Raw genomic sequence first — 18,892 nt, forward strand, 5'->3', positions numbered from 1 at the left:
ATACTGTGTGATTTACACGTGGTTTGCTTCTTCCAAACGCGATATTAAGAAGTACATCGACTACAGCGTCATTAAGGGTCGTGGGTCCAGGCGCCGGCGCGCCAGCGGTGGCCTGTCGGGGCCTCCATGTTTGTTCTACTTATTCTACATTTGCGTTTCCATATCATCACTAAAATACTGTGTGATTTACACGTGGTTTGCTTCTTCCAAACGCGATATTAAGAAGTACATCGACTACAGCGACATTAAGGGTCGTGGGTCCAGGCGCCGGCGTGCCAGCGGTGGCCTGTCGGGGCCTCCATGTAGAGCTACCGCTGAGCCCAGGCTCCTTGCCGCTAACGAAGTGATTGCTTTTGATGACATCATTTGCAATAGCGACTGCGCGAATTGACGGTACCTCGTACGGAAAGCAAGAGTAGCTGATGCTACTGAGGACTCGGCCGCGAGCTTTTCCGACGACTTCTTGGGCTCTTATTCGTGATGGCATTCAGACAGGCAACGGTGCTGTCGATTGTTGCATACAAATGCGAAATACCTGCATTGTGCGTTTCCGCAAAGTGATTTTTACGCCAAAGTTGCGATCGTCCTACAAGTTGTGTCAGATGTGGAGCTCAGAGCGTAGCAGTTTCCGTGGTGTAGCGGTTATCACGTCTGCCTAACACGCAGAAGGTCCCCAGTTCGATTCCGGGCGGAAACACTTTTTCGTCGCACTCAACAAGACACTTGCTACAATCTCTACTGTGACCATTTAAATCAATTTCAAACGTCCCACCACCAGGGTGCAGATGGCTCAAATGATACATGAAACTCTTTCAGAATCGGCCACTTGGTTTTTGTGCTTACCTGGAGGGCTGGGAATGCGCGGAACAGCCGCCGGCATGCCGGTAGTTGCCACACGTTTGCACAAAACGCAAGGGCTCGTCCGGGATTTGAACCCGGGACCTCCTGCACCCGAAGCAGGAATCATACCCCTAGACCAACGAGCCTGTTCGTTACGGCTAAGCGCTGCACATGATTGACGCCTCCGTTCTTGGTAACACCATGCAGAGCTGCTGCTCACCCAGCGTTCTCCCTGGCTGTTGCGGTTTGATTGTTTTTATCGATGTCTTTTACTATAGCATCTTCTAGAATCGGACGGAGCTCGTAGCCGATGCCCTTGCTTACGCAGGAAAAATCTGTTGCTACTACGGGTTTGCAGGTAGCACAGCAGCAAAGCCGTCGTTTCCGTGGTGTAGCGGTTATCACGTCTGCTTTACACGCAGAAGGTCCCCGGTTCGATCCCGGGCGGAAGCACGACTTTTTTAAACCCGTTTTCGGATTCCATTTCCGAGAGAACGTCACGTCTGCGTATGCAGGGATAATAAATGTCGTGTGCTACACGGATATCGCGTCATTTTACTGTCAAATGCTCTTGCTCCCATAGTGCACCGGTATTCAGTAACTCAGAACGCTCGTAGTTCCATTCTGGCCGGCAAAATTTATAATCCATTTCTTCAGGACTACTTCAAGTGCGCTTCATACTGGCTTTCCAGAGCTTACTGCACTCGCCTTGTCACAGCTCTGTTGAAGTGTGAAGGTAACTAATACTGAGAAACTCTTATCTACGCTCAGTCTTGTATCCCACCCTTTGGTTGTCGTCGTCGCTAATCAGATGTAGGTAGACTGCTCCACGATTGAGCTTCGTCTCCACTCACGGTGCAATTGTCCTGCAAAGACAACCTTTCTTTTCCGTTGCATGCAAGATTACTGTCGGCTCTTCTACAGCAATCGACCTATGTAATTTACTGGTGTCAGATTCTTGCCATACCAAACGGTCCCTTCATGACCGTAGTGCTACACAAAGCGTGCTGCGGCAGGCATTTGTTCTTCATTGCAGAGCTGCAAACGTGGGTGAGCTCCACCTACCATTCCGCACGGTCAAAACGGCAGGGCTCGTCCGGGATTTGAACCCGGGACCTCCTGCACCCAAAGCAGGAATCACACCCCTAGACCAACGAGCCAACTGCTGGTAGCGATGAAGGTCATCCCAAGCAGTCCAGCTCCGAGGAACACAAACTTTCATGTAAATCAGAAAGAATACCGCTTTCTGAAGGCAGCGCTCACCACTGTTGGGAAGAATATTAAAGGCAATGAATATAGAGTGAATAATTTCATCGCGCTCTGCAGATGAACAGACGGTGGTGTTTCACTTTCGTCATGTGGTTTCTCAGTGTCAAGGGAAGGCAAATGCAATAAACAAAAGAACATCGGGAATCCGAAACACCAACTCATAACGAATAGATTGCGGAGTAGACTGCAAGCAAAACCTCCAGAAGACGACTCCTGAAGGCGTCGGTGACGTAAGAATTATTCCGTGCAGCAACGATCATCTAGGAAGTGTGTCGCTCCACCACACAACTTTTTTTTATATTGTTTTACCTAAATTTCCATTACCTGTTCGTTACAAGAATGCCGTGTGGCTTTCACCCGGTCTGCTTCGTCCAGCAGCGATAGTAGTAAGTAAATAGACCACAGTATCATTAAAAGTAGGTCAGACACAAAAATAGGAGTTGCGTGTAGATCATGTTATTCTGCTTTCAAATGCATTTGTCTGGCTGGGAGTAGTGGCGTACTCCTGTAATCCATGCGTCCGGGAAGCCGTTGTTGTGGGAGAGATCTGGGAACAACTACAGATTCGGCCGTTTCATCAGCTTAGGAACGACCGCGATGCTCTCATCGAGCTCTGCAGATTGACCAGATTGCAGTGCGGAATTTTCGGCTAGTGGTGGCTCGGGGTTAAGAGAAGTCGAGAGCTGTGAGCAAAACTACATCGGGAAACCGATACGGACGACTCATAACGAGAAGATTGCGAGATGTACTGCGAAAGCAAAACTTCGAGAAGACGAACTCTGAAGCCGTAGCTGCCTTAACAATCATTCCGTGCAGCAACGATAATCTGGGAAGAGCGAGGGGTGGGTACCGCTCGACCACACAACAAATTTTATATAATGTTCTACTTATTCTACATTTGCGTTTCCATATCATCACTAAAATACTGTGTGATTTACACGTGGTTTGCTTCTTCCAAACGCGATATTAAGAAGTACATCGACTACAGCGTCATTAAGGGTCGTGGGTCCAGGCGCCGGCGCGCCAGCGGTGGCCTGTCGGGGCCTCCATGTTTGTTCTACTTATTCTACATTTGCGTTTCCATATCATCACTAAAATACTGTGTGATTTACACGTGGTTTGCTTCTTCCAAACGCGATATTAAGAAGTACATCGACTACAGCGACATTAAGGGTCGTGGGTCCAGGCGCCGGCGTGCCAGCGGTGGCCTGTCGGGGCCTCCATGTAGAGCTACCGCTGAGCCCAGGCTCCTTGCCGCTAACGAAGTGATTGCTTTTGATGACATCATTTGCAATAGCGACTGCGCGAATTGACGGTACCTCGTACGGAAAGCAAGAGTAGCTGATGCTACTGAGGACTCGGCCGCGAGCTTTTCCGACGACTTCTTGGGCTCTTATTCGTGATGGCATTCAGACAGGCAACGGTGCTGTCGATTGTTGCATACAAATGCGAAATACCTGCATTGTGCGTTTCCGCAAAGTGATTTTTACGCCAAAGTTGCGATCGTCCTACAAGTTGTGTCAGATGTGGAGCTCAGAGCGTAGCAGTTTCCGTGGTGTAGCGGTTATCACGTCTGCCTAACACGCAGAAGGTCCCCAGTTCGATTCCGGGCGGAAACACTTTTTCGTCGCACTCAACAAGACACTTGCTACAATCTCTACTGTGACCATTTAAATCAATTTCAAACGTCCCACCACCAGGGTGCAGATGGCTCAAATGATACATGAAACTCTTTCAGAATCGGCCACTTGGTTTTTGTGCTTACCTGGAGGGCTGGGAATGCGCGGAACAGCCGCCGGCATGCCGGTAGTTGCCACACGTTTGCACAAAACGCAAGGGCTCGTCCGGGATTTGAACCCGGGACCTCCTGCACCCGAAGCAGGAATCATACCCCTAGACCAACGAGCCTGTTCGTTACGGCTAAGCGCTGCACATGATTGACGCCTCCGTTCTTGGTAACACCATGCAGAGCTGCTGCTCACCCAGCGTTCTCCCTGGCTGTTGCGGTTTGATTGTTTTTATCGATGTCTTTTACTATAGCATCTTCTAGAATCGGACGGAGCTCGTAGCCGATGCCCTTGCTTACGCAGGAAAAATCTGTTGCTACTACGGGTTTCCAGGTAGCACAGCAGCAGAGCCGTCGTTTCCGTGGTGTAGCGGTTATCACGTCTGCTTTACACGCAGAAGGTCCCCGGTTCGATCCCGGGCGGAAGCACGACTTTTTTAAACCCGTTTTCGGATTCCATTTCCGAGAGAACGTCACGTCTGCGTATGCAGGGATAATAAATGTCGTGTGCTACACGGATATCGCGTCATTTTACTGTCAAATGCTCTTGCTCCCATAGTGCACCGGTATTCAGTAACTCAGAACGCTCGTAGTTCCATTCTGGCCGGCAAAATTTATAATCCATTTCTTCAGGACTACTTCAAGTGCGCTTCATACTGGCTTTCCAGAGCTTACTGCACTCGCCTTGTCACAGCTCTGTTGAAGTGTGAAGGTAACTAATACTGAGAAACTCTTATCTACGCTCAGTCTTGTATCCCACCCTTTGGTTGTCGTCGTCGCTAATCAGATGTAGGTAGACTGCTCCACGATTGAGCTTCGTCTCCACTCACGGTGCAATTGTCCTGCAAAGACAACCTTTCTTTTCCGTTGCATGCAAGATTACTGTCGGCTCTTCTACAGCAATCGACCTATGTAATTTACTGATGTCAGATTCTTGCCATACCAAACGGTCCCTTCATGACCGTAGTGCTACACAAAGCGTGCTGCGGCAGGCATTTGTTCTTCATTGCAGAGCTGCAAACGTGGGTGAGCTCCACCTACCATTCCGCACGGTCAAAACGGCAGGGCTCGTCCGGGATTTGAACCCGGGACCTCCTGCACCCAAAGCAGGAATCACACCCCTAGACCAACGAGCCAACTGCTGGTAGCGATGAAGGTCATCCCAAGCAGTCCAGCTCCGAGGAACACAAACTTTCATGTAAATCAGAAAGAATACCGCTTTCTGAAGGCAGCGCTCACCACTGTTGGGAAGAATATTAAAGGCAATGAATATAGAGTGAATAATTTCATCGCGCTCTGCAGATGAACAGACGGTGGTGTTTCACTTTCGTCATGTGGTTTCTCAGTGTCAAGGGAAGGCAAATGCAATAAACAAAAGAACATCGGGAATCCGAAACACCAACTCATAACGAATAGATTGCGGAGTAGACTGCAAGCAAAACCTCCAGAAGACGACTCCTGAAGGCGTCGGTGACGTAAGAATTATTCCGTGCAGCAACGATCATCTAGGAAGTGTGTCGCTCCACCACACAACTTTTTTTTATATTGTTTTACCTAAATTTCCATTACCTGTTCGTTACAAGAATGCCGTGTGGCTTTCACCCGGTCTGCTTCGTCCAGCAGCGATAGTAGTAAGTAAATAGACCACAGTATCATTAAAAGTAGGTCAGACACAAAAATAGGAGTTGCGTGTAGATCATGTTATTCTGCTTTCAAATGCATTTGTCTGGCTGGGAGTAGTGGCGTACTCCTGTAATCCATGCGTCCGGGAAGCCGTTGTTGTGGGAGAGATCTGGGAACAACTACAGATTCGGCCGTTTCATCAGCTCAGGAACGACCGCGATGCTCTCATCGAGCTCTGCAGATTGACCAGATTGCAGTGCGGAATTTTCGGCTAGTGGTGGCTCGGGGTTAAGAGAAGTCGAGAGCTGAGAGCAAAACTACATCGGGAAACCGATACGGACGACTCATAACGAGAAGATTGCGAGATGTACTGCGAAAGCAAAACTTCGAGAAGACGAACTCTGAAGCCGTAGCTGCCTTAACAATCATTCCGTGCAGCAACGATAATCTGGGAAGAGCGAGGGGTGGGTACCGCTCGACCACACAACAAATTTTATATAATGTTCTACTTATTCTACATTTGCGTTTCCATATCATCACTAAAATACTGTGTGATTTACACGTGGTTTGCTTCTTCCAAACGCGATATTAAGAAGTACATCGACTACAGCGTCATTACGGGTCGTGGGTCCAGGCGCCGGCGCGCCAGCGGTGGCCTGTCGGGGCCTCCATGTTTGTTCTACTTATTCTACATTTGCGTTTCCATATCATCACTAAAATACTGTGTGATTTACACGTGGTTTGCTTCTTCCAAACGCGATATTAAGAAGTACATCGACTACAGCGACATTAAGGGTCGTGGGTCCAGGCGCCGGCGTGCCAGCGGTGGCCTGTCGGGGCCTCCATGTAGAGCTACCGCTGAGCCCAGGCTCCTTGCCGCTAACGAAGTGATTGCTTTTGATGACATCATTTGCAATAGCGACTGCGCGAATTGACGGTACCTCGTACGGAAAGCAAGAGTAGCTGATGCTACTGAGGACTCGGCCGCGAGCTTTTCCGACGACTTCTTGGGCTCTTATTCGTGATGGCATTCAGACAGGCAACGGTGCTGTCGATTGTTGCATACAAATGCGAAATACCTGCATTGTGCGTTTCCGCAAAGTGATTTTTACGCCAAAGTTGCGATCGTCCTACAAGTTGTGTCAGATGTGGAGCTCAGAGCGTAGCAGTTTCCGTGGTGTAGCGGTTATCACGTCTGCCTAACACGCAGAAGGTCCCCAGTTCGATTCCGGGCGGAAACACTTTTTCGTCGCACTCAACAAGACACTTGCTACAATCTCTACTGTGACCATTTAAATCAATTTCAAACGTCCCACCACCAGGGTGCAGATGGCTCAAATGATACATGAAACTCTTTCAGAATCGGCCACTTGGTTTTTGTGCTTACCTGGAGGGCTGGGAATGCGCGGAACAGCCGCCGGCATGCCGGTAGTTGCCACACGTTTGCACAAAACGCAAGGGCTCGTCCGGGATTTGAACCCGGGACCTCCTGCACCCGAAGCAGGAATCATACCCCAACGAGCCTGTTCGTTACGGCTAAGCGCTGCACATGACTGACGCCTCCGTTCTTGGTAACACCATGCAGAGCTGCTGCTCACCCAGCGTTCTCCCTGGCTGTTGCGGTTTGATTGTTTTTATCGATGTCTTTTACTATAGCATCTTCTAGAATCGGACGGAGCTCGTAGCCGATGCCCTTGCTTACGCAGGAAAAATCTGTTGCTACTACAGGTTTCCAGGTAGCACAGCAGCAGAGCCGTCGTTTCCGTGGTGTAGCGGTTATCACGTCTGCTTTACACGCAGAAGGTCCCCGGTTCGATCCCGGGCGGAAGCACGACTTTTTTAAACCAGTTTTCGGATTCCATTTCCGAGAGAACGTCACGTCTGCGTATGCAGGGATAATAAATGTCGTGTGCTACACGGATATCGCGTCATTTTACTGTCAAATGCTCTTGCTCCCATAGTGCACCGGTATTCAGTAACTCAGAACGCTCGTAGTTCCATTCTGGCCGGCAAAATTTATAATCCATTTCTTCAGGACTACTTCAAGTGCGCTTCATACTGGCTTTCCAGAGCTTACTGCACTCGCCTTGTCACAGCTCTGTTGAAGTGTGAAGGTAACTAATACTGAGAAACTCTTATCTACGCTCAGTCTTGTATCCCACCCTTTGGTTGTCGTCGTCGCTAATCAGATGTAGGTAGACTGCTCCACGATTGAGCTTCGTCTCCACTCACGGTGCAATTGTCCTGCAAAGACAACCTTTCTTTTCCGTTGCATGCAAGATTACTGTCGGCTCTTCTACAGCAATCGACCTATGTAATTTACTGGTGTCAGATTCTTGCCATACCAAACGGTCCCTTCATGACCGTAGTGCTACACAAAGCGTGCTGCGGCAGGCATTTGTTCTTCATTGCAGAGCTGCAAACGTGGGTGAGCTCCACCTACTCTTCCGCTCGGTCATAACGGCAGGGCTCGTCCGGGATTTGAACCCAGGACCTCCTGCACCCAAAACAGGAATCACACCCCTAGACCAACGAGCCAACTGCTGGTAGCGATGAAGGTCATCCCAAGCAGTCCAGCTCCGAGGAACACAAACTTTCATGTAAATCAGAAAGAATACCGCTTTCTGAAGGCAGCGCTCACCACTGTTGGGAAGAATATTAAAGGCAATGAATATAGAGTGAATAATTTCATCGCGCTCTGCAGATGAACAGACGGTGGTGTTTCACTTTCGTCATGTGGTTTCTCAGTGTCAAGGGAAGGCAAATGCAATAAACAAAAGAACATCGGGAATCCGAAACACCAACTCATAACGAAAAGATTGCGGAATAGACTGCAAGCAAAACCTCCAGAAGACGACTCCTGAAGGCGTCGGTGCCGTAAGAATTATTCCGTGAAGCAACGATCATCTAGGAAGTGTGTCGCTCCACCACACAACTTTTTTTGATATTGTTTTACCTAAATTTCCATTACCTGTTCGTTACAAGAATGCCGTGTGGCTTTCACCCGGTCTGCTTCGTCCAGCAGCGATAGTAGTAAGTAAATAGACCACAGTATCATTAAAAGTAGGTCAGACACAAAAATAGGAGTTGCGTGTAGGTCATGTTATTCTGCTTTCAAATGCATTTGTCTGGCTGGGAGTAGTGGCGTACTCCTGTAATCCATGCGTCCGGGAGGCCGTTGTTGTGGGAGAGATCTGGGAACAACTACAGATTCGGCCGTTTCATCAGCTCAGGGACGACCGCGATGCTCTCATCGAGCTCTGCAGATTGACCAGATTGCAGTGCGGAATTTTCGGCTAGTGGTGGCTCGGGGTTAAGAGAAGTCGAGAGCTGTGAGCAAAACTACATCGGGAAACCGAAACGGACGACTCATAACGAAAAGATTGCGAGATGTACTGCGAAAGCAAAACTTCGAGAAGACGAACTCTGAAGCCGTAGCTGCCTTAACAATCATTCCGTGCAGCAACGATAATCTGGGAAGAGCGAGGGGTGGGTACCGCTCGACCACACAACAAATTTTATATAATGTTCTACTTATTCTACATTTGCGTTTCCGTATCATCACTAAAATACTGTGTGATTTACACGTGGTTTGCTTCTTCCAAACGCGATATTAAGAAGTACATCGACTACAGCGTCATTAAGGGTCGTGGGTCCAGGCGCCGGCGCGCCAACGGTGACCTGTCGGGGCCTCCATGTTTGTTCTACTTAATCTACATATGCGTTTCCATATCATCACTAAAATACTGTGTGATTTACACGTGGTTTGCTTCTTCCAAACGCGATATTAAGAAGTACATCGACTACAGCGACATTAAGGGTCGTGGGTCCAGGCGCCGGCGTGCCAGCGGTGGCCTGTCGGGGCCTCCATGTAGAGCCTCCGCTGAGCCCAGGCTCCTTGCCGCTAACGAAGTGATTGCTTTTGATGACATCATTTGCAATAGCGACTGCGCGAATTGACGGTACCTCGTACGGAAAGCAAGAGTAGCTGATGCTACTGAGGACTCGGCCGCGAGCTTTTCCGACGACTTCTTGGGCTCTTATTCGTGATGGCATTCAGACAGGCAACGGTGCTGTCGATTGTTGCATACAAATGCGAAATACCTGCATTGTGCGTTTCCGCAAAGTGATTTTTACGCCAAAGTTGCGATCGTCCTACAAGTTGTGTCAGATGTGGAGCTCAGAGCGTAGCAGTTTCCGTGGTGTAGCGGTTATCACGTCTGCCTTATGCCGGCACGGTAGCTCAGCGTGTTCGGTCAGAGAGTTATGTGCTCTCTGTAATAAAAAAAACTGAGTCAATCGATCAACAACGAACATAAATGGATGTCTTACGACGTCCGCCCCGATCAGATGCAACGAACAATAGCGAACAAAATGAAATTAAAAAAAAAAAAAAAAAAAAAAAAAAACACGCAGAAGGTCCCCAGTTCGATTCCGGGCGGAAACACTTTTTCGTCGCACTCAACAAGACACTTGCTACAATCTCTACTGTGACCATTTAAATCAATTTCAAACGTCCCACCACCAGGGTGCAGATGGCTCAAATGATACATGAAACTCTTTCAGAATCGGCCACTTGGTTTTTGTGCTTACCTGGAGGGCTGGGAATGCGCGGAACAGCCGCCGGCATGCCGGTAGTTGCCACACGTTTGCACAAAACGCAAGGTCTCGTCCGGGATTTGAACCCGGGACCTCGTGCACCCGAAGCAGGAATCATACCCCTATACCAACGAGCCTGTTCGTTACGGCTAAGCGCTGCACATGACTGACGCCTCCGTTCTTGGTAACACCATGCAGAGCTGCTGCTCACCCAGCGTTCTCCCTGGCTGTTGCGGTTTGATTGTTTTTATCGATGTCTTTTACTATAGCATCTTCTAGAATCGGACGGAGCTCGTAGCCGATGCCCTTGCTTACGGAGGAAAAATCTGTTGCTACTACGGGTTTCCAGGTAGCACAGCAGCAGAGCCGTCGTTTCCGTGGTGTAGCGGTTATCACGTCTGCTTTACACACAGAAGGTCCCCGGTTCGATTCCGGGCGGAAGCACGACTTTTTTAAACCCGTTTTCGGATTCCATTTCCGAGAGAACGTCACGTCTGCGTATGCAGGGATAATAAATGTCGTGTGCTACACGGATATCGCGTCATTTTACTGTCAAATGCTCTTGCTCCCATAGTGCACCGGTATTCAGTAACTCAGAACGCTCGTAGTTCCATTCTGGCCGGCAAAATTTATAATCCATTTCTTCAGGACTACTTCAAGTGCGCTTCATACTGGCTTTCCAGAGCTTACTGCACTCGCCTTGTCACAGCTCTGTTGAAGTGTGAAGGTAACTAATACTGAGAAACTCTTATCTACGCTCAGTCTTGTATCCCACCCTTTGGTTGTCGTCGTCGCTAATCAGATGTAGGTAGACTGCTCCACGATTGAGCTTCGTCTCCACTCACGGTGCAATTGTCCTGCAAAGACAACCTTTCTTTTCCGTTGCATGCAAGATTACTGTCGGCTCTTCTACAGCAATCGACCTATGTAATTTACTGGTGTCAGATTCTTGCCATACCAAACGGTCCCTTCATGACCGTAGTGCTACACAAAGCGTGCTGCGGCAGGCATTTGTTCTTCATTGCAGAGCTGCAAACGTGGGTGAGCTCCACCTACCATTCCGCACGGTCAAAACGGCAGGGCTCGTCCGGGATTTGAACCCGGGACCTCCTGCACCCAAAGCAGGAATCACACCCCTAGACCAACGAGCCAACTGCTGGTAGCGATGAAGGTCATCCCAAGCAGTCCAGCTCCGAGGAACACAAACTTTCATGTAAATCAGAAAGAATACCACTTTCTGAAGGCAGCGCTCACCACTGTTGGGAAGAATATTAAAGGCAATGAATATAGAGTGAATAATTTCATCGCGCTCTGCAGATGAACAGACGGTGGTGTTTCACTTTCGTCATGTGGTTTCTCAGTGTCAAGGGAAGGCAAATGCAATAAACAAAAGAACATCGGGAATCCGAAACACCAACTCATAACGAAAAGATTGCGGAATAGACTGCAAGCAAAACCTCCAGAAGACGACTCCTGAAGGCGTCGGTGCCGTAAGAATTATTCCGTGCAGCAACGATCATCTAGGAAGTGTGTCGCTCCACCACACAACTTTTTTTGATATTGTTTTACCTAAATTTCCATTACCTGTTCGTTACAAGAATGCCGTGTGGCTTTCACCCGGTCTGCTTCGTCCAGCAGCGATAGTAGTAAGTAAATAGACCACAGTATCATTAAAAGTAGGTCAGACACAAAAATAGGAGTTGCGTGTAGGTCATGTTATTCTGCTTTCAAATGCATTTGTCTGGCTGGGAGTAGTGGCGTACTCCTGTAATCCATGCGTCCGGGAGGCCGTTGTTGTGGGAGAGATCTGGGAACAACTACAGATTCGGCCGTTTCATCAGCTCAGGAACGACCGCGATGCTCTCATCGAGCTCTGCAGATTGACCAGATTGCAGTGCGGAATTTTCGGCTCGGGGTTAAGAGAAGTCGAGAGCTGTGAGCAAAACTACATCGGGAAACCGAAACGGACGACTCATAACGAAAAGATTGCGAGATGTACTGCGAAAGCAAAACTTCGAGAAGACGAACTCTGAAGCCGTAGCTGCCTTAACAATCATTCCGTGCAGCAACGATAATCTGGGAAGAGCGAGGGGTGGGTACCGCTCGACCACACAACAAATTTTATATAATGTTCTACTTATTCTACATTTGCGTTTCCGTATCATCACTAAAATACTGTGTGATTTACACGTGGTTTGCTTCTTCCAAACGCGATATTAAGAAGTACATCGACTACAGCGTCATTAAGGGTCGTGGGTCCAGGCGCCGGCGCGCCAACGGTGGCCTGTCGGGGCCTCCATGTTTGTTCTACTTATTCTACATTTGCGTTTCCATATCATCACTAAAATACTGTGTGATTTACACGTGGTTTGCTTCTTCCAAACGCGATATTAAGAAGTACATCGACTACAGCGACATTAAGGGTCGTGGGTCCAGGCGCCGGCGTGCCAGCGGTGGCCTGTCGGGGCCTCCATGTAGAGCCTCCGCTGAGCCCAGGCTCCTTGCCGCTAACGAAGTGATTGCTTTTGATGACATCATTTGCAATAGCGACTGCGCGAATTGACGGTACCTCGTACGGAAAGCAAGAGTAGCTGATGCTACTGAGGACTCGGCCGCGAGCTTTTCCGACGACTTCTTGGGCTCTTATTCGTGATGGCATTTAGACAGGCAACGGTGCTGTCGATTGTTGCATACAAATGCGAAATACCTGCATTGTGCGTTTCCGCAAAGTGATTTTTACGCCAAAGTTGCGATCGTCCTACAAGTTGTGTCAGATGTGGAGCTCAGAGCGTAGCAGTTTCCGTGGTGTAGCGGTTATCACGTCTGCCTAACACGCAGAAGGTCCCCAGTTCGATTCCGGGCGGAAACACTTTTTCGTCGCACTCAACAAGCACTTGCTACAATCTCTACTGTGACCATTTAAATCAATTTCAAACGTCCCACCAGCAGGGTGCAGATGGCTCAAATGATACATGAAACTCTTTCAGAATCGGCCACTTGGTTTTTGTGCTTACCTGGAGGGCTGGGAATGCGCGGAACAGCCGCCGGCATGCCGGAAGTTGCCACACGTTTGCACAAAACGCAAGGGCTCGTCCGGGATTTGAACCCGGGACCTCCTGCACCCGAAGCAGGAATCATACCCCAACGAGCCTGTTCGTTACGGCTAAGCGCTGCACATGACTGACGCCTCCGTTCTTGGTAACACCATGCAGAGCTGCTGCTCACCCAGCGTTCTCCCTGGCTGTTGCGGTTTGATTGTTTTTATCGATGTCTTTTACTATAGCATCTTCTAGAATCGGACGGAGCTCGTAGCCGATGCCATTGCTTACGCAGGAAAAATCTGTTGCTACTACGGGTTTGCAGGTAGCACAGCAGCAGAGCCGTCGTTTCCGTGGTGTAGCGGTTATCACGTCTGCTTTACACGCAGAAGGTCCCCGGTTCGATCCCGGGCGGAAGCACGACTTTTTTAAACCCGTTTTCGGATTCCATTTCCGAGAGAACGTCACGTCTGCGTATGCAGGGATAATAAATGTCGTGTGCTACACGGATATCGCGTCATTTTACTGTCAAATGCTCTTGCTCCCATAGTGCACCGGTATTCAGTAACTCAGAACGCTCGTAGTTCCATTCTGGCCGGCAAAATTTATAATCCATTTCTTCAGGACTACTTCAAGTGCGCTTCATACTGGCTTTCCAGAGCTTACTGCACTCGCCTTGTCACAGCTCTGTTGAAGTGTGAAGGTAACTAATACTGAGAAACTCTTATCTACGCTCAGTCTTGTATCCCACCCTTTGGTTGTCGTCGTCGCTAATCAGATGTAGGTAGACTGCTCCACGATTGAGCTTCGTCTCCACTCACGGTGCAATTGTCCTGCAAAGACAACCTTTCTTTTCCGTTGCATGCAAGATTACTGTCGGCTCTTCTACAGCAATCGACCTATGTAATTTACTGGTGTCAGATTCTTGCCATACCAAACGGTCCCTTCATGACCGTAGTGCTACACAAAGCGTGCTGCGGCAGGCATTTGTTCTTCATTGCAGAGCTGCAAACGTGGGTGAGCTCCACCTACCATTCCGCACGGTCAAAACGGCAGGGCTCGTCCGGGATTTGAACCCGGGACCTCCTGCACCCAAAGCAGGAATCACACCCCTAGACCAACGAGCCAACTGCTGGTAGCGATGAAGGTCATCCCAAGCAGTCCAGCTCCGAGGAACACAAACTTTCATGTAAATCAGAAAGAATACCGCTTTCTGAAGGCAGCGCTCACCACTGTTGGGAAGAATATTAAAGGCAATGAATATAGAGTGAATAATTTCATCGCGCTCTGCAGATGAACAGACGGTGGTGTTTCACTTTCGTCATGTGGTTTCTCAGTGTCAAGGGAAGGCAAATGCAATAAACAAAAGAACATCGGGAATCCGAAACACCAACTCATAACGAATAGATTGCGGAGTAGACTGCAAGCAAAACCTCCAGAAGACGACTCCTGAAGGCGTCGGTGACGTAAGAATTATTCCGTGCAGCAACGATCATCTAGGAAGTGTGTCGCTCCACCACACAACTTTTTTTTATATTGTTTTACCTAAATTTCCATTACCTGTTCGTTACAAGAATGCCGTGTGGCTTTCACCCGGTCTGCTTCGTCCAGCAGCGATAGTAGTAAGTAAATAGACCACAGTATCATTAAAAGTAGGTCAGACACAAAAATAGGAGTTGCGTGTAGGTCATGTTATTCTGCTTTCAAATGCATTTGTCTGGCTGGGAGTAGTGGCGTACTCCTGTAATCCATGCGTCCGGGAAGCCGTTGTTGTGGGAGAGATCTGGGAACAACTACAGATTCGGCCGTTTCATCAGCTCAGGAACGACCGCGATGCTCTCATCGAGCTCTGCAGATTGACCAGATTGCAGTGCGGAATTTTCGGCTAGTGGTGGCTCGGGGTTAAGAGAAGGCGAGAGCTGTGAGCAAAACTACATCGGGAAACCGATACGGACGACTCATAACGAGAAGATTGCGTGATGTACTGCGAAAGCAAAACTTCGAGAAGACGACCTCTGAAGCCGTAGCTGCCTTAACAATCATTCCGTGCAGCAACGATAATCTGGGAAGAGCGAGGGGTGGGTACCGCTCGACCACACAACAAATTTTATATAATGTTCTACTTATTCTACATTTGCGTTTCCATATCATCACTAAAATACTGTGTGATTTACACGTGGTTTGCTTCTTCCAAACGCGATATTAAGAAGTACATCGACTACAGCGTCATTAAGGGTCGTGGGTCCAGGCGCCGGCGCGCCAGCGGTGGCCTGTCGGGGCCTCCATGTTTGTTCTACTTATTCTACATTTGCGTTTCCATATCATCACTAAAATACTGTGTGATTTACACGTGGTTTGCTTCTTCCAAACGCGATATTAAGAAGTACATCGACTACAGCGTCATTAAGGGTCGTGGGTCCAGGCGCCGGCGCGCCAGCGGTGGCCTGTCGGGGCCTCCATGTTTGTTCTACTTATTCTACATTTGCGTTTCCATATCATCACTAAAATACTGTGTGATTTACACGTGGTTTGCTTCTTCCAAACGCGATATTAAGAAGTACGTCGACTACAGCGACATTAAGGGTCGTGGGTCCAGGCGCCGGCGTGCCAGCGGTGGCCTGTCGGGGCCTCCATGTAGAGCCTCCGCTGAGCCCAGGCTCCTTGCCGCTAACGAAGTGATTGCTTTTGATGACATCATTTGCAATAGCGACTGCGCGAATTGACGGTACCTCGTACGGAAAGCAAGAGTAGCTGATGCTACTGAGGACTCGGCCGCGAGCTTTTCCGACGACTTCTTGGGCTCTTATTCGTGATGGCATTCAGACAGGCAACGGTGCTGTCGATTGTTGCATACAAATGCGAAATACCTGCATTGTGCGTTTCCGCAAAGTGATTTTTACGCCAAAGTTGCGATCGTCCTACAAGTTGTGTCAGATGTGGAGCTCAGAGCGTAGCAGTTTCCGTGGTGTAGCGGTTATCACGTCTGCCTTATGCCGGCACGGTAGCTCAGCGTGTTCGCAGAGAGTTATGTGCTCTCTGTAATAAAAAAAACTGAGTCAATCGATCAACAACGAACATAAATGGATGTCTTACGACGTCCGCCCCGAGCAGATGCAACGAACAATAGCGAACAAAATGAAATTAAAAAAAAAAAAAAAAAAAAACACGCAGAAGGTCCCCAGTTCGATTCCGGGCGGAAACACTTTTTCGTCGCACTCAACAAGACACTTGCTACAATCTCTACTGTGACCATTTAAATCAATTTCAAACGTCCCACCACCAGGGTGCAGATGGCTCAAATGATACATGAAACTCTTTCAGAATCGGCCACTTGGTTTTTGTGCTTACCTGGAGGGCTGGGAATGCGCGGAACAGCCGCCGGCATGCCGGAAGTTGCCACACGTTTGCACAAAACGCAAGGGCTCGTCCGGGATTTGAACCCGGGACCTCCTGCACCCGAAGCAGGAATTTTTTTTTTTTTTCTATCCATCTTTTTTTTTATGATATAAGTTTTTTACCCTTTAATAAAATGGAACTAAAAAAAAACAAGTGCCACCGCCACTTTTCATCCTATAACAAAAAAATCTAGGCCACTTCAGGCGTTGGCTCCTGACTAAACTTACCCCAGAGAGCTGCCTATATACCAGGGGAAATATGGGAAATCAAGGTTAGGGCTATCCTTACAAACAAAACAAAATCTTCCTTTTTCTGAATTCTTGTTTTTTTTTTTTTTTTTTTTTTTTTTTTTTTTTTTTTTTTTTTTTTTTTTTTTATGCATGTAATTGATCAGAGGCCTTCTGCGCCCCGCTGGTAATATGTTGAGACACGTCTTCTCGAAATTGATGTGTTCCGTTCAATTGCTCAGAAATGTTCATTGGTTCAAACAGGAAACCTTCTTCTCTCTTGGCTTAACACATTCCAGCTGCGAGGCGGCTCGTGGAAAGCACTCCCAAGGAAGTTCGAGAAAAATTGTCTGTATTTTGGGTGACGGACAACGACATAATGACGGTCATTGAGGTATGTCCAAAAATCGAGTACAGAGTCCACAGTTTGTCCAAATAAGTAGTGAATGGCATGTCCGCGAATCCAATTCACAGCATTGGTCTTTGTCCGAGGAAAATAGTCACGTTCCGGAAATAATAATGAAAGGGGAGTAATCCGATCCGGAATGTCCCGCGTTAGAAAAGCCACAATACGTCGAACCAAGTGCCAAACCTCCGCCGCCGGTCCGCAAACAAACCGATGTTCATCATTGTCTGGCACTCCACACGTGGAGCATAGAGGTGATTGGGCGAGGTGGATACGATGAAGGCGAAATTGGTTGATTTGTTTACCATTGACAGTTAGGTACCAGACAGATTGAACATTCGTGTCAAGGTAACAGGCGAACACCGCGCGCCATACATGACGCCAGTCAACCTGGGGGAACTTTTGTTCAATCGGGTTAGGGGGACGACCTAATTGGAGGACATTGTATACTGCCTTTGTCTTGAGTAAAAGCTGTCTTGGTAAGGTGAGGCGTAGATAACTGAGTTCCAGAAAGAAGTACCGGATATAATGGAACTGGGCCGGAACATCCGAGATCATCACTGGGGCTGACAGTGAGACCGGCGAGTATGCCGACAGGAGGAGACCAGTGAGGCTCGTTGGGCAACGTGTCCATACCGTCATCTGGGAGCTGATAAATAGGGCGCGAGCTCTATCCGGCACGTGAAACAGACCTATCCCACCTCGTTCACGGGGAAGAGTAAGGGTTGCATAGTTAACTTTGAACAACATCCCAGAGCTGACGAAAGATGCCATCGCTGCCAACATGCGACGTGCCACAGTAAGCGGGAAAGGTAGAACTTGTGCTACATGGGGAACTCGGGACGCGATATATGTATTGACATATCGAGCCCGTTGGAGAATATCTAGGGATCGAAGGCGATGGTCCATAAGACCTGCTCTGATCATTAAAAGGAGGCGTCGGCAGTTGATGGTGGCTGAACGCCGGAGATCAGATGAAAAATCTATTCCCAAACAACGAATGGTATCAACGGTGGTGAGAGGTGTAACGCACTCCACGGGAAGTCCCGTTCCAATGAACATAACTTGTGACTTACGTACGTTTAAGGAGCTACCCGACGCCTCAGCATAAGTCGCTACCCACGTCAAAACAGCTCGAACCTCGTCGGCATTACGTAAACAGATGACTACATCGTCAGCATAGGCCGTGCAACAGAATCGGTAGCGATCTATGGACAACCCTACCAAACGTTGTCTTAGTCCACATAGCAAGGATTCCAAGGAAAAGGCGTACAAAATTGCTGATAGAGGGCAACCTTGACGTACGGATCGACCTATTATTATCGGTGGAGTGAGTCTGCCATTGTACATAATCCTGGATGAGGCACCCCGCAGAAGGCGCATCACTACCGTGATAACGGCGACTGGGAAACCCATATGGTGAAGAGCGGCCGTAAGGAACGAATGGTCAACCCTATCAAAAGCTTGACTAAAGTCCAAAGACGCAAGTGCCCCAGAGAGGCGTTGTGCCTGGGTAACGGCGATCATATCCCTGTAGCGGCATAAAGCCGTGCGAATATTATTATCTCCTCCCAAAGATGCTTGGTCTGGCGACACAACATATCGGGCAACGTTTTTAAGTCGTGCTGCCAAAAGGCGAGTGAAGATTTTCATATCACTGTTAAGGAGGGTGAGGGGCCGATAATCACAGACATTGTTGCCACCGTGT

General features: G+C 48.6%; 17 non-coding genes across 17 annotated transcripts; 11 read left to right on the plus strand and 6 right to left on the minus strand.

Moving 5' to 3' along the window:
* The first annotated feature begins 624 nt into the window (after positions 1 to 624).
* Positions 625 to 697, plus strand: Trnav-aac (transfer RNA valine (anticodon AAC)). The gene has a single exon. It is a non-coding gene; the product is annotated as a tRNA-Val (tRNA).
* Positions 698 to 914: 217 nt separating this feature from the next.
* Positions 915 to 986, minus strand: Trnap-cgg (transfer RNA proline (anticodon CGG)). Its single transcript has one exon. It is a non-coding gene; the product is annotated as a tRNA-Pro (tRNA).
* Positions 987 to 1,220: 234 nt separating this feature from the next.
* On the plus strand, positions 1,221 to 1,293 carry Trnav-uac (transfer RNA valine (anticodon UAC)). Its single transcript has one exon. It is a non-coding gene; the product is annotated as a tRNA-Val (tRNA).
* A 635-nt stretch (positions 1,294 to 1,928) lies between these two features.
* Trnap-ugg (transfer RNA proline (anticodon UGG)) lies at positions 1,929 to 2,000 on the minus strand. The gene has a single exon. It is a non-coding gene; the product is annotated as a tRNA-Pro (tRNA).
* Positions 2,001 to 3,655: 1,655 nt separating this feature from the next.
* Positions 3,656 to 3,728, plus strand: Trnav-aac (transfer RNA valine (anticodon AAC)). The gene has a single exon. It is a non-coding gene; the product is annotated as a tRNA-Val (tRNA).
* Positions 3,729 to 3,945: 217 nt separating this feature from the next.
* On the minus strand, positions 3,946 to 4,017 carry Trnap-cgg (transfer RNA proline (anticodon CGG)). Its single transcript has one exon. It is a non-coding gene; the product is annotated as a tRNA-Pro (tRNA).
* A 234-nt stretch (positions 4,018 to 4,251) lies between these two features.
* Positions 4,252 to 4,324, plus strand: Trnav-uac (transfer RNA valine (anticodon UAC)). The gene has a single exon. It is a non-coding gene; the product is annotated as a tRNA-Val (tRNA).
* Positions 4,325 to 4,959: 635 nt separating this feature from the next.
* On the minus strand, positions 4,960 to 5,031 carry Trnap-ugg (transfer RNA proline (anticodon UGG)). Its single transcript has one exon. It is a non-coding gene; the product is annotated as a tRNA-Pro (tRNA).
* A 1,655-nt stretch (positions 5,032 to 6,686) lies between these two features.
* Positions 6,687 to 6,759, plus strand: Trnav-aac (transfer RNA valine (anticodon AAC)). The gene has a single exon. It is a non-coding gene; the product is annotated as a tRNA-Val (tRNA).
* Positions 6,760 to 7,276: 517 nt separating this feature from the next.
* Trnav-uac (transfer RNA valine (anticodon UAC)) lies at positions 7,277 to 7,349 on the plus strand. The gene has a single exon. It is a non-coding gene; the product is annotated as a tRNA-Val (tRNA).
* A 2,362-nt stretch (positions 7,350 to 9,711) lies between these two features.
* Trnai-uau (transfer RNA isoleucine (anticodon UAU)) lies at positions 9,712 to 9,965 on the plus strand. Its single transcript has 2 exons — positions 9,712 to 9,748; positions 9,930 to 9,965. It is a non-coding gene; the product is annotated as a tRNA-Ile (tRNA).
* A 523-nt stretch (positions 9,966 to 10,488) lies between these two features.
* Positions 10,489 to 10,561, plus strand: Trnav-uac (transfer RNA valine (anticodon UAC)). Its single transcript has one exon. It is a non-coding gene; the product is annotated as a tRNA-Val (tRNA).
* A 635-nt stretch (positions 10,562 to 11,196) lies between these two features.
* Positions 11,197 to 11,268, minus strand: Trnap-ugg (transfer RNA proline (anticodon UGG)). The gene has a single exon. It is a non-coding gene; the product is annotated as a tRNA-Pro (tRNA).
* A 1,645-nt stretch (positions 11,269 to 12,913) lies between these two features.
* Trnav-aac (transfer RNA valine (anticodon AAC)) lies at positions 12,914 to 12,986 on the plus strand. Its single transcript has one exon. It is a non-coding gene; the product is annotated as a tRNA-Val (tRNA).
* A 516-nt stretch (positions 12,987 to 13,502) lies between these two features.
* Trnav-uac (transfer RNA valine (anticodon UAC)) lies at positions 13,503 to 13,575 on the plus strand. Its single transcript has one exon. It is a non-coding gene; the product is annotated as a tRNA-Val (tRNA).
* Positions 13,576 to 14,210: 635 nt separating this feature from the next.
* Trnap-ugg (transfer RNA proline (anticodon UGG)) lies at positions 14,211 to 14,282 on the minus strand. Its single transcript has one exon. It is a non-coding gene; the product is annotated as a tRNA-Pro (tRNA).
* Positions 14,283 to 16,111: 1,829 nt separating this feature from the next.
* Trnai-uau (transfer RNA isoleucine (anticodon UAU)) lies at positions 16,112 to 16,357 on the plus strand. The gene is made up of 2 exons: positions 16,112 to 16,148; positions 16,322 to 16,357. It is a non-coding gene; the product is annotated as a tRNA-Ile (tRNA).
* The last annotated feature ends 2,535 nt before the right edge of the window (positions 16,358 to 18,892 follow it).

Source organism: Schistocerca nitens, chromosome 2, assembly GCF_023898315.1.
Source record: "Schistocerca nitens isolate TAMUIC-IGC-003100 chromosome 2, iqSchNite1.1, whole genome shotgun sequence".
In the NCBI taxonomy this organism is placed as follows: domain Eukaryota; kingdom Metazoa; phylum Arthropoda; class Insecta; order Orthoptera; family Acrididae; genus Schistocerca; species Schistocerca nitens.